The sequence below is a fragment of the Macaca mulatta genome, chromosome 7 (assembly GCF_049350105.2).
Source record: "Macaca mulatta isolate MMU2019108-1 chromosome 7, T2T-MMU8v2.0, whole genome shotgun sequence".
In the NCBI taxonomy this organism is placed as follows: domain Eukaryota; kingdom Metazoa; phylum Chordata; class Mammalia; order Primates; family Cercopithecidae; genus Macaca; species Macaca mulatta.
In genome coordinates this window covers 169,018,212-169,031,339 of record NC_133412.1, presented here as the reverse complement: position 1 = coordinate 169,031,339, position 13,128 = coordinate 169,018,212, and the positions used below count along the sequence as shown (strand labels likewise).

At 40.1% G+C, this 13,128-nt stretch overlaps 1 long non-coding RNA gene and 1 pseudogene across 3 annotated transcripts in view; one reads left to right on the top strand and one right to left on the bottom strand.

Annotated features, from left to right (window-relative positions):
* LOC144330389 (uncharacterized) overlaps positions 1-12,479 on the bottom strand; it is a 149,118-nt gene extending 136,639 nt beyond the window's left edge. The window contains exons 1-2 of one of the 2 annotated variants that reach the window (XR_013396515.1): positions 11,852-12,479; positions 2,084-2,157 (exon numbers count right to left, since the gene is read on the bottom strand). This is a non-coding gene — a long non-coding RNA (uncharacterized LOC144330389). The remainder of the gene's footprint in view (positions 1-2,083; positions 2,158-11,851) is intronic. The other variant, XR_013396516.1, reaches the window with a different exon arrangement.
* LOC703461 (mortality factor 4-like protein 1 pseudogene) lies at positions 6,202-6,961 on the top strand (annotated as a pseudogene). Its single transcript, XR_013396514.1, has one exon. The product of XR_013396514.1 is annotated as a mortality factor 4-like protein 1 pseudogene (transcript).
* Positions 12,480-13,128: the final 649 nt, after the last annotated feature.

The window sequence follows — 13,128 nt, the reverse complement described above, 5'->3', positions numbered from 1 at the left end:
ACTTGGCAATAGGGGGAGTAAGAGAAAGATGGAGGTCTCATACTCTTTTAAACAACCAGGTCTCATATGAACTAATAGAGCAAGAACCCGCTCATTATCATAGGGTGGGCACCAAGTCATTCATGAGGGATCTGCCCCAATGGTGTAAAACCTCTCCCAAGGCCCCACCTCCAACATGATGAATTACATTTCAAAATAAGATTTGGAGGGGACAAATATCCAAAATATATTATTCCTCTCTGGTCCCCCAAATCTCATCATGTCTTGCTCATATTGCAGAATACAATCCGTTTCCAGTAGTCTCCCAAAGTCTTAACTTGTTCTAAACATCAACTCAAAAGTCTCATCTCAGAGTCAAGGCAAATTCCTTAGAGTTATGAGGCTGTGTGATCAAAAATAAGTTATTTACTTCCAAGATACAATGATAGTACAAGCATTGGGTAAACATTCCCTTTCCAAAAGGGAGAAATCTTCCAAAAGAAAGCGACAACAGGTACCATGCAAGTCCAAAACCCAACACGGCAGACAATAAACCTTAAAGCTCCAAAATAATCTCTCTTGACTCCATGTTCCACATCCTGAGCACATTGGTGCAAGGGGTAGGCCCTCCAAGCCCCGGACAGCTCCATCACCATGGCTTTGTTGGGTGCAGGTCACATGGCTCTGCTTTCATGGGTTGGAGTAGAATGTCTGCAGCTTTTCCAGGCTGAAAGTGCATACTGCTGGTGGCTTTACCATTCTGGGGGTCTGGAGGGTGTTAGCCCAGTTTGCACAGTTCTACTAGGTAGTCCCCTAGTGGAGACTCTGTATGGGGGCTCCAATCCCACATTTCTCCTCATCATTGCCTTAGTAGAGGCTCTCCGTAGGGGCTCTGCCCTTGTGACAGGTTTCTACCTGGGAACCCAGGATTCCCCATACATCTTCTGAAATATAGGTGGAAGCTGCCAAGTCTCCATAACTCTTGCATTATGCACACCTGCAGATCTAATACCATGTGGAAGCCCCAAGACTTATGACTTGCACTCTTTGGAGTGGCAAGCTGTATCTGGGGCTGTTTGAGCCAAGGCTGGAGCCTGTGCTACAAGTATGCGGGGAGCAGCATTGCAAGGTAAGACAGCCCAGGGCAATTGTGCCCTGGGCCTGACCCCTAAAACCCATCTGTCCTTTTAGGCCTCTGGGCTTGTGATGGGAGGGGTGGCCTGGGAGATTTCTGAAATGCCTTTTCCCCATTTTACTGAATATTAGCACTTGACTCCTTTTTAGTCATGCTAATCTCTCTAGAAGAGTTTGTTTCCCAGCCTGCATGGATCCTTCTCCTTTGGATTCCTCCCCTGAAGATGCTCTTTCCTTCTCTACCACATGAGCAGGCTGAGGATTTTTGCTCCCATATCTGACTGTAGGTTGTTAGAAGTAGCCATGCCACTTCTGGAATGCTTTGCTGCTTAGAAACTTTTTCCGCCAGATATCCTAGGTCATCACTCTTAAGTTTAGCTGTCCATAAAGTCCTAGGACATGAATAAAATGCAGTTAAGTTATTTGCTAGGGAGTAACAAGGGTGAATTTACTCCAGCCCTCAGTAAGTTTCTCATTTCCATCTGAGACCTTGTCAGCCTAGCCTTTACAGTCCATATTTCTATCTGCATTTTGGTCACAACCACTTAACCAGTCTCTAATAAGTTCCAAAGTTTCCCTTATCTTCCTGTCTTCTTCTGAGCCCTCCAAACTCCTTCAATCTCTGCCTGTTACCCAGTTCCAAAGCCCCTTTCACATTTTCAGGTATCTTTATAGCAACACCTCACTACTCAGTACTAATGTTTCTGTATTAGTCCATTTTTCATTGTTATAAAGGAATGCCTGAGGCTAGGCAATTTATAAAGAAAAGAAGTTTATTTTGGTTTATGGTTCTGTAGACTGTACAAGAAGCATGACATCAGCAACTGCTTCTGGTGAGGCCTCAGGAAGCTATTACTCATGGTAGAAGGTAAAGGGGCATGTCACATGGTGAGAGGAAGCAAGAGATTGTGGGGGGTCCCAGACTCTTTAACAACCAGATATCACATGAATTAATAGAGCAAGAACTTACTCATTACTGTGGGAAGGCCACCAAGCCATTCATGAGTGATCTCTCCCTGTGATCCAAATACCTCCGGGCCCCACCTTGAAAATTGGAGATTACATTTAAACATAAGATTTAGAGGAGACAAATATCCAAAGTATTAGCATGACTATCTTTATTGCTATAAAGATACCTGAAAATGTGAAAGTGGCTTTGGAACTGGGTAACAGGCAGAGATTGAAGGAGTTTGGAGGGCTCAGAAGAAGACAGGAAGATAAGGGAAACTTTGGAACTTATTAGAGACTGGTTAAGTGGTTGTGACCAAAACGCAGATAGAAATATGGACTGTAAAGGCTAGGCTGACAAGGTCTCAGATGGAAATGAGAAACTTACTGAGGGCTGGAGTAAATTCACCCTTGTTACTCCCTAGCAAATAACTTAACTGCATTTTATTCATGTCCTAGGACTTTATGGACAGCTAAACTTAAGAGTGATGACCTAGGATATCTGGCGGAAAAAGTTTCTAAGCAGCAAAGCATTCCAGAAGTGGCATGGCTACTTCTAACAACCTACAGTCAGATATGGGAGCAAAAATCCTCAGCCTGCTCATGTGGTAGAGAAGGAAAGAGCATCTTCAGGGGAGGAATCCAAAGGAGAAGGATCCATGCAGGCTGGGGAACAAACTCCTCTAGAGAGATTAGCATGACTAAAAAGGAGTCAACACCACAAAACAAACAAAAAACCAATAATCTCCCAGTAGCTGACCCAAAAGAAATGGAGATATATAAATTGCCTGACAAAGAATTCAAAATAATTGTTATAAAGAAGCTCAGAGAATTTCAATAAAAATACAGAAAAGCAATTCAATTAAATCAGAGAAACATAAATGAACAAAATAGATCAAAATCATATACAAAATAAACAGAGATTGAAATCATATGCAAAAATAAAAATTCTGGAACTGAAGAATTTGGTGAATGTAATGCGAAGTGCAACAGAGAGCATCAACAGCAGAATTAATAAAGCAAAAGAAGAATCTGTGAATTCAAAGACAGGTTATATGAAAGTATACAGTCAGAGAAGAAAAAAGAAAAAAACTTTAAAAATGAAGAAAGCTTAAAGAATGTATGGGGCAGCATCAGGAGAACAAATATTTAAATTATGGATGACCAAGAAGCAGAAGAGAAGAACAACAACAACAACAACAACAACAACAAAAACAACAGAAAGCTTATCTAAAAAAATAATAGCTTCCTGGGGCATAAGGGGCACCAAAGAATATAAATAAACAAATAAATAAAAGTTAGAAATTTTCCAAATCTGGGGAAAGATATAAATATTGAGGTATAGGGAGGTCAAAAGTCTCCAATCAAATTCAATCCAAATAAGACTGCACCAAGCCATATTATGATCAAACTGTCAAAAATCAAAGACAAAGAGAGGATCCTGAAAGCAGCAAGAAAAAAGAAGCATATCACGTACAAGAGGGCTCTAACAAGGCTGGCAGTGGATTTCTCAGAAGAAACCTTACAGGCCAGGAGAGAGTGGGATGATATAGTCAACATGCTGAAGGGAAAAAAATCCTGCAAACCAATAATACTTTACCTGACAAAGCTGTCCTTTAGGAAATGACAAAGACTTCCCAGAAAAGAAATCTGAGTGAGTTTGTCACCACTGGACATACCTTACAAGAAATGCTAAAGGGAATTCTTTAACCTGAAAGAAAAGGATGCTAACAAGTAACATGAAAACATATAAAAGTATAAAATTCACTGGTAAAAGTAAGTAGTCAAATTCACAATACCCTAATACTGAAATGGTAGTGTGCAAATCACTTATATCTTTAGTATGAAGGTTAAGGCTGGGCATGGAGGCTCACGCCTGTAATCCCAGCACTTTGGGAGGCCAAGGTGGGCAGATCACCTGAGGTCAGGAGTTTGAGACCAGCCTGGACAACCTGCTGAAACCCCATCTCTACTAAAAATACAAAAATTAGCCACGTGTAGTGGCACACGCTTGTATCCCAGCTACTCAGGAGGCTGAGGCAGGAATCACTTGAACCCAGGAGGTAGAGGTTGCAGTGAGCCAAGATCATGCCATTGCACTCCAGCCTGGGTGACAAGAGTGAAACTCTATCTCAAAAAAAAAGGGTGGGGGTGTTAAAAGACCAAACTATTAAAAAGAATAACAACTACAACGATTTGTTAAGGGATACACAATATAAAAAGATGTAAATTATTACACAAACATATAAAATGTAGTTGGAGGGGCACTGGAGTAAAAGCGTAGAGGTTTTTGTGATCAAGGTTAAGTTGTTATCAGCTTAAAATAGCCCATTGTAACTATTTGATGTTTTATGTAAGCCTATGGTAACCACAAAGCAAAAATCTATAGTAGATACACAAAAGATAAAAAGTAAAGAATCAAAGCATGCCACTGGAGAAAACCATCTAATCACAAAGGAAAACAGCAAGTGAGCAAGAAAGGAAGAAAGGATCTACAAAATAACCAGTAAACAATGAGCAAAATTACAGTAGTAAGTCCTTACCTATTAATAATTACCTTGAATGTAAATAGATTAAATTCTCTAATAAAAAGAGTGGCTGAATTGATTTAAAAAAAGGAAAAAAACAGACTCAACTACATGCTACCTACAAGAGACTCACTTTGCCTTTAAGAACACACATAAATTGAAAGTGGAGGGATGGAAAAAGATATTTCATACAAATGGAAACCGAAAGAGAGCAGAGATAGCTATATTTACATCAGATAAAATAGACTTTAATTCAGGAGAACATTGACTACATAAAAAAAGAGACTAAGTTAAAAACTATAAAAAGAGACAAAGGTCATTATATAATGATGAAGGAGCCAATTCATCAAGAAGATAAAATAATTACAGATATATATACCCTCAACTTCAGAGCATCTAAATATATAATGCAAATATTAATAGACCTGAAGAGAGAGATAGACTGCAATACAATAACAGTAAGGGAACTTAATACCTCCACTTTCAACAATGGACAGATCATCCAGACAGAAAGTCAATACAGAAATATTGAACTTGAGCTACACTTTAGACAAAATGGACCTAATAGACATATACAGAACATTCTACACAACATAAGCAGAATATATTCTCAGGAGCACAGAGAACCTTCTACAAGATAGATTATATGTTAGGCCACAAAACAAGTGTTAACAAATTTGTGAAAACTGAAATCACATCAGGTATCTTTTCCAATCACAATGGCATGAAATTAGAAATCAATAGGAGGAATTTTGAAAATTTGCAAGCATGTGGAAATTAAACAACATGCTCCTAAACAACTAGTGATTGAAGAAGAAATTACAAGGAAAATTTTAAAATATTTTGAAACAAATGAAAGTGGAAACACAACATGCCAAAACATATGAGATGTAGCAAAAGCAGTTCTAAGATGGAAGTTTATAGCAATAAATGCCTACATCAAAAAAGAAGGATCTTAAATAGACAACCTAACTTCATACCTCCACAAACTAGTAAAAGAGAACAAATTAAGGTTCCAGTTAGCACAGGAAAGGAAATAATAAAGATCAGAGCAGAAATAAATGAAATGTACTAGAAAAACAGTAGAAAATATCAAAGAAACTAGGAGTTGATGTTCTGAAAAGCGCAAAATCAACAGAGCTTTAGTTAGACTAAAAAAAGAGAAGTCCCAAATAAACAAAATCAGAAATGAAAGATGAAACATTACAACTGATACCACAGAATATAAAGGTTCATAAGAGCCTCCTATGAACAATGATGTACCAACAAATTGGATAAACTAGAAGAAATGGATGAACTCCTAGATATATATAGCCTAGGAAGGCTAAATCATGAAGAAATAGAAAATCTGAACAGAGCAATAACAAGTGAGAATATTGAATAAGTAATAAAAAGTCTCCCATCAAAGAAAAGCCTCACAACCCGATGCTTCACTGCTGAATTCTACCAAACATTTAAAGAACCAACCCTTTCCAAGTGCTCCAAAAACTTGCAGAGGGAAGAATACTTCCAAATTTATTGAATAAGGCCAGCATTACCCTGATACTAAAGTCAGACAAGGACACTGCAAGAAAAAAATATATTACAGAAATTCCAGGAGGGTGAGTGAGTGCTGTGCTTTCATGGGCCTCTTCTTTATGAAGCAAAGTGTGTAAAGGTTGCCATAAAGGACAAACAAGTGAAATACTTTTTACATTACAGTGGTTGGAATAAATATTGGGATGAGTGGGTTCCAGAGGGCAGAGTACTCAAATACGTGAACACCAATTTGCAGAAACAGCGAGAACTTCAAAAAGCCAGTCAGGAGCAGTATGCAGAGGGGAATATGAGAGGGGCTGCCCCAGGAAGGAAGACATCTGATCTGCAACAGAAAAATGTTGAAGTGAAAACAAAAAAGAACCAAACAGAAAACACCTGGAAGTGGAGATGGTGGCAGTACCAGTGAGACCCCTCAGCCTCCTCGGAAGGAAAGGGCCCAGGTAGATCCTACTGTTGAAAATGAGGAAACATTCATGAACAGAGTTGAAGTTAAAGTAAAGATTCCTGAAGAGCTAAAACTATGGCTTGTTGATGACTGGGACTTAATTACCAGGCAAAAACACCTCTTTTATCTTCCTGCCAAGAAGAATGTGGATTCCATTCTTGAGGATTATGCAAATTACAAGAAATCTCGTGGAAACACAGATAATAAGGAGTATGCAGTTAATGAAGTTGTGGCAGGGATAAAAGAATACTTCAGCCGGGCGCGGTGGCTCAAGCCTGTAATCCCAGCACTTTGGGAGGCCGAGACGGGCGGATCACAAGGTCAGGAGATCGAGACCATCCTGGCTAACACGGCGAAACCCCGTCTCTACTAAAAACACAAAAAATTAGCCGGGCGTGGTGGCGGCGCCTGTGGTCCCAGCTACTCGGGAGGCTGAGGCAGGAGAATGGCGGGAACCCGGGAGGCGGAGCTTGCAGTGAGCTGAGATCTGGCCACTGCACTCCAGCCTGGGCGACAGAGCGAGACTCCGTCTCAAAAAAAAAAAAAAAAAGAATACTTCAACGTAATGTTGGGCACCCAGCTACTCTACAAATTTGAGAGACCACAGTATGCCGAAATTCTTGCAGATCATCCCGATGCACCCATGTCCCAGGTGTATGAAGCACCACATCTCCTCAGATTATTTGTACGAATTAGAGCAATGTTGGCCTATACACCTCTGGATGAGAAGAGCCTTGCTTTATTACTCAATTATCTTCACGATTTCCTAAAGTACCTGGCAAAGAATTCTGCAACTTTGCTTAGTGCCAGCCATTACGAAGTGGCTCCCCCTGAGTACCATCGGAAAGCTGTGTGAGAGGCACTCTCACTCACTTGTGTTTGGATCTCCGTAAACACATTTTTGTTCTTAGTCTATCTCTTGTACAAACGATGGGCTTTGAAGATGTTAGTGTATAACAATTGATGTTTGTTTTCTGTTTGATTTTTAAACAGAGAAAATAAAAGGGGTAATAGCTCCTTTTTTCTTTTCTTTTTTTTTTTTTTTTCCATTTCAAATTTGCTGCCAGTGTTTTCAATGATGGACAACAGAGGGATATGCTGTAGAGTGTTTTATTGCCTAGTTGACCAAGCTGCTTTTGAATGCTGGTGGTTCTATTCCTTTGACACTATGCACTTCTATAATATGTGTTAATGCTATATGACAAAATGCTCTGATTCCTAGTGCCAAAGGTTCAATTCAGTGTATATAACTGAACACACTCATCCACTGGTGCTCCTTTTTTTTTTTTTTTTATGTTGCTTAAAGTAAAGAGCCCATCCTTTTACAAGTCATCCATGTTGTTACTTAGGCATTTTATCTTTGCTCAAATTGTTGAAGAATGGTGGCTTGTTTCATGGTTTTTGTATTTGTGTCTAATGCACATTTTAACATGATAGACGCAATGCATTGTGTAGTTAGTTTTCTGGAAAAGTCAATCTTTTAGAAATTGTTTTTCAGATCTTCAATAAATTTTTTCTTTAAATTTCAAAAAAAAAAAAAATATATATATATATAACAAGCCAATATCCCTGATGAATATAGATGTAAAAATCCTCAACAAAATACTAGCAAACTGAATTCAACAGCACATTAAAAGGCTCATTCATCATTATCAAATGATATTTATCTCAGGGATACAAGGATGGTTCAATGTACACAAACCAATAAAAGTAACACATCGCATTAACAGAATGAAGGACAAAAACCATATGATCATCTTAACAGATGCAGAAAAGGCATTTGACATAATTGAATATCCTTTCAAGGTAAAAACTCTCGACAGATTAGGCCTAGAAGGAATGTACCTCAATACAATGAAGGTCATATTTGACAAGTCCACAACTAATGTCACACTGAATGGTGAAAAGTTTAAGGCTTTTTCTCTAAGATCAGGAACAAGAGAAGGATGTTCAGTCTTACTACTTCTAATCAGCACAGAACTGGAAATCCTACTCAGAGCGACAGGTAAAAGAAAGAAATAAAACGCATCCAAATGAAAAGGAAGAAGTTAAATTGTCTCTGTTTGTGGAAAACATGATCTTATATGTATAGAAAACTCCTAAAGATTCCATCCAAAAGCTGTTAGAACTGATAAATGAATTCAGTAAAATTGCAGCATACCAAAACCAACATACAAAAATCAGTAACGTTTCTATACACTAACAATGAGCTATGTGAAAAAGAAGTTTTAAAAATCCCATTCACAATAACTACAAAAAGTAAAAAAAATTAAAAAAAAAAAAAACACTTAGGAATAAATGTAACCAATGAAGTGAAAGATCTGAATACTGAAAACTACAAAATACCCATGACAGAAACTGAAGAAGACACAAACAAATGGAACAATCTCTCATGTTCATAGATTGAACGAATTAAAATTATTAAAATGTTCATCCTACTCAAAGCAACCTACATATTCAACGCAATCCCTACCAAAATTTCAACAACACTTTCACATTAACAGAAAAAATAATCCTGAAATTCATATGGAACCACAAAAGATCTGAATAGCTAAAGCATTTTTGAACAAAACGAAAAACCAAAAACAAAGCTGTAGGCATCATAGCACCAGTAGGACAATAACACCCAAGGTGTGGAGTCATCCCAGGATTGAGAAATGTTTCCAATACAAATGTAGGTCAACTTTAACTTGCCTCTGGCAAATGGGAGCCACAGTTGTAGCTCAAAGTGTCCAGTGCAATTCTGTCACATCTTGCTCACTCACTAGCTTGGCAGAATCAACTATTCGGTGCATTTTGAGTAGCGGTTGCGAGTTGTGTTTTTCATTTGTGTTTTGTGTGGGTGTCAAGGGTAGTATGGGGGTTAGTATAGGCCCTTGCTACCCAGAGGTGATTTATAGACCATTAGTACCTGCCTCAACTCCAAGGATATGAATATGTTACAAATTCAGAATCTTGAGAATCGCCTCGACCCTACCAAATTAGAATCTGTATTTAAATAAAATCTCCTATGCACCTTAAAGTTGGAGAAGCTTTAAGTTTCTTAGAATTGTTAAGTTTAAAGAGAGAGAAGATAGCTATGTAGTGGGCAGAGTAGGATCAGTCCCTAATTTCTACTTGAAATATCCTTGTCTCAGATTCTCCATTAATTTAGAGATACCATTTCATCCCTTATGAGTAAAAGGCTACAACATCTTTTTACCCTCAACTCACTTGATCAGCAGCCTTAATTATTTAAACTATGGCCCAGACATAGGAATAAACAAACAAACAAACAAAAAACAGGCCGGGTGCGGTGGCTCCTGCCTGGGTGGCTCATCCCAGAACTTTGGGAGGCCGAGGTAGGAGGATCACCTGAGGTCAGGAGTTCGACACCAGCCTGACCAACATGGAGAAACCCCGTCTCTACTAAAAGTACAAAATTAGACAGGCATGGTGGTGCACGCCTGTAATCCCAGCTACTCGGGAGGCTGAGGCAGGAGAATCGCTTGAACCCAGGAGATGGAGGTTGCAGTGAGCCAAGATAGCGCACTGCTTTCCAGCCTGGGCAACAAGAGGGAAACTCTGTCTCAAAAAACAAACAAATGAAACACTCCAGGCATGGATGCCTTAACAGCTACATATATATCACAGAATCTGTGTTTTACACATTAGCAAGATCTCAGACCTTTATGATTCCAGTAAACTTAGGGCTACGGATCCCTGACCACAAAGGATTGGAAGCAGCAAAGTAGGGCAAAGGGAAAGAAGTAAAATATGGAGTTGGGGTGAAGTTTACAATGAGAATTGATGGTAGAAAGAATAGCTTTGACATTTTCATAGTTACTTAGATTTAAAAATCGGTGCACACATCAAAACAATCACTCAGGTCTTAGAGAAATTGTACTCAACCCTGCCTGCATGTTAGAATCACCTACTTTTCTCAAGCCTCAATCTCAGAGATTCTGATCTAATTGGTTTGGAGTGGGATCCAGCCACAGGTGTTTTATTAAAGCTTCCCAGATGATTCTCAGTGGTTTAGGGTCAGTCATCATAGGGCCCAGAGGCCTAAACATCTGAGTAGCCTCTAAATAGGCTCTTTACAGCTTGCTATAATGATTGACAATCAAAGACCCCAGGGTTGGTTAGGATGACCTTGCTTACAGGATTTTCTTTTAAGAGGAAAACACTCTATATATTAGAGGTGATTTTGACAGAAAATAAGATAGCCTGGAACTAAATGATACATAAACATCAGTATAAGTCCTGTGTCATAGTTGGAGAAATCTAGAGGGCACTGGTGTGTTGAATCAGACACCCCCTATCTCTCCCTCTTGACCCTCCCTCCATGTAGCCCAACATTTACCATGCCCATGAATCACCTGGGGGTCTTGTTCCGATACAGATTCTGACTTAGTAGGTCTTGGGGGAGGCTCCAGATTCTGTCATTTTTATGAGCTCCAGATGATGCTATTGCAGCTGGTCCAGGGACCACACTTTGAGTCAAGGTCACCCTGATGGCCTTGGCTACCCCTCTACCCCTTCTTTGGAACTCAAACAAGAAGAATGGCTTCCATGAATTCCACTGGGGTCCTTGATCCAGAACCACTGTGCCCAAAACTGTAGGCTTTCCTGAACTAACATCATGTATTTTGTCCATCTCTTTTCTTAACTATTCCCTCCTCCCACTAGGCAATGTTATGGGAGGATTGGGGCCCATTGAGTTAGAAACAGGCTTAAAGAACAGGTAGTTTGGCCCATTCATTACAAAACTACAGCACTGAGGCCAAGTTGGCAAAGGATTTGCCTGGTTCACAGGTGATCGTAGTAAAGGAGAAACTAGATCTAAATCAGGACATGAACGCATCCATTAAGGGTTCTGTCAGAATGATTGCTTCCTGTAGCTTTCTGTGTGAAACATAGGGAAATCAGACTAATAAAGACTCAGACAGGAACATAAAATTCTAAAGCTAGGCTTATGGCCTTTATAGCCCTTAGATGGGGCAGATAACATGCCACGGAGGCTCAGAGACAGCTCTGAGACTATGCAATAGCTACTGGTTCCCCTCTTGTGGAATGTTCACTTAAAAAAGCTCTATAAGTTGCCCAATGAACTCCACAGTCATCCTTAATTCATTTTCATTTATTGGAACCCTTTCTCAAATAATTTTCCAAATCCCACACAAGAATGATATATATTCCTGCTCAGTAGTAAGAAGCCCTCATGCAAAACTGAAGAAATAAATTGTTCTTACAAAAGAAGGAAAAAGGAATTACATTTCCAGAACATTCTGCTTACCCAGACACACGGATCTGATTCTTGCTCCATTGTTTGTAGCATTCTCGGTCCTAGGGCTATTGATGTGGCTGGGTCAGTGGCCACACTGGCTCCTGGGTACCCCTTCCCTGGCCACAAAAGTCCGTCCCAGCAGCACTATTTAAACTGGACTTGTTATTTCTCACCTCAAAGCTCTGGCCTGGGCTGAGACCTCTGCAACAGAGCTTATTAGCGAGCTTTTCATCATGCTCTGTGGCTATCTGGGTCTGAAGTCAAGAGCCATTCACAGGAAAATCAGCGTGAAACCTATAAGTTTGCATATTAAATATTAACACTACTAAGGGCTACAGTGGAAAAGAGGTTTGCTGAGCTTAAGGGCTCTCGCTCCACCCCCAACTGCCCTTGACTTTTCTCTTCTATGTTGTATTCCTGGTAAATCCCGTTATATCTCGACTACCTTAGGCCACCTCAGCTCCTTCTTGGGAATTAGGCTGTCTGGATAGGCAAAGAGGCAGATATCCAGCTGTCAAGTGAATCAGATGTCCTCATCAGATCTCTTAATTTCCACTTTTGTGATATTTCAAAGGATCACAAATTATTTTCTTAGTGCCTGGTCAGAGAACCAGGAAAGAGCTAGAAGGTGAGACACCAAACTCCGTTCCATGGTGATGTTTGAACCAGGTTGGAGCTGGTTTCACATGTTTTTCATTGTGCATGACTTTCTTAATTGCCTTAGTGGGAATGTGTTACTGCAAAATAAAGTGAAATTGTTTTCCTTATTGCTTGTAATTTACAGAGGGATGGTTTTGATAATATAAACCAAGGACTTTTCAAATCCATTGATCTTAGGGTGGAAGGAGGGGTTTCTTTTTAAGTATTCATTTTGAACTATGCTTTCACTAGTAAATTCAAAGCCCAAGGGGAAAAACCCATGTTTCTCCGTTTTGTAATAGCTATTAGATGTCCACAGCATCATCAGACCTGCGGAAAACGCATGCTTTGTGTATGGAAGACGGAGCGTCAGGAGTTGTTCTTTGCCAAGAAATGGACCCTGACACTCAAAGGCACAAGCTGGAGGAGATCCAGGGAACCCGGGAAAGCCCAGGCCTAACTCAGGCCCGCGTGGGTCTCTTCTGATCCCAGAAGATGAGGACTGGGTCCCGGCTCTGGGCATCCTAGCGTCGACTGTGAGTTCCCAGCAGAGGCCCATAGTCCCGGTCCGGCAGCCGAGGGAAGCGGCGGGGTCTCCCAGAAGAAGAAAGGGCCAAGGTCACCCCGGGTGACTCTCCAGCAGCAGC